Raw genomic sequence first — 802 nt, 5'->3', positions numbered from 1 at the left:
ACATTTCTCCCCGGTCGAGTTGATAAAAATATAACAACACTACCTCCCTGTCTCAACAATGCTGTCTTCGTATCCCTACTCCAAATGTTCTTCCCCAGGCCCCACTCCTCCGCACACACCGCATCTGTCATTCACATCCACCTCTTGTGTTTGTCCATCCTTTAGTCCGTCAGTTTCAGTTACTGAGTGTGGACATTCGGTATATATTACGTGGGGACATACAGAGTCTCTCCTTCATAGCCCGGCTTGCTTCACTCAGCAGTAAATCTTCCATATTTTTCCACTTTCTGTCAAAAGCTAGGGTTTTGTTGTTTTTAATGACTGAATAGTATTCCATAGAGTATACGTGCCACAGTTTCATGTGGGTGTTTTTAAACTCCTATATACCCATGACTCATGGTCAATACTTATATTGCATACTTTAACTGTGCCTCAACTCTTTCATAATTCTACAGTTGAGAAACTAATTTCTATAACAGAAATGCAGATAAGAAAGGTTACAAATTCTTCAGTAAGACTCCTTTTTGATTCATTATAATAAAACAGACAATTTTACAACAGGAGTTTAGGGAGCAGTGTAAGAGAAAGTGGGTAATGGATCACATTTGTAAACTTATTACCATTTGAAGGTGGTTTTCTTTAAGCTAATATAAAATATACCCTTCAAACATTGTCCTCCTGATATAGAATAGGGGTAACCAAACTCAGCGACGAAACCATAACGCCACCTGCTGATACCAATATCTACATTACTTCATAAGGTCATATTTGGTATGCTGTTGAGGATTTTTTTTTTTTTTTT

The sequence above is a fragment of the Tupaia chinensis genome, unplaced genomic scaffold (assembly GCF_000334495.1).
Source record: "Tupaia chinensis unplaced genomic scaffold, TupChi_1.0 Scaffold143422_1, whole genome shotgun sequence".
Taxonomy (NCBI): Eukaryota; Metazoa; Chordata; class Mammalia; order Scandentia; family Tupaiidae; genus Tupaia; species Tupaia belangeri.
This window is presented reverse-complemented; position numbering follows the sequence as displayed.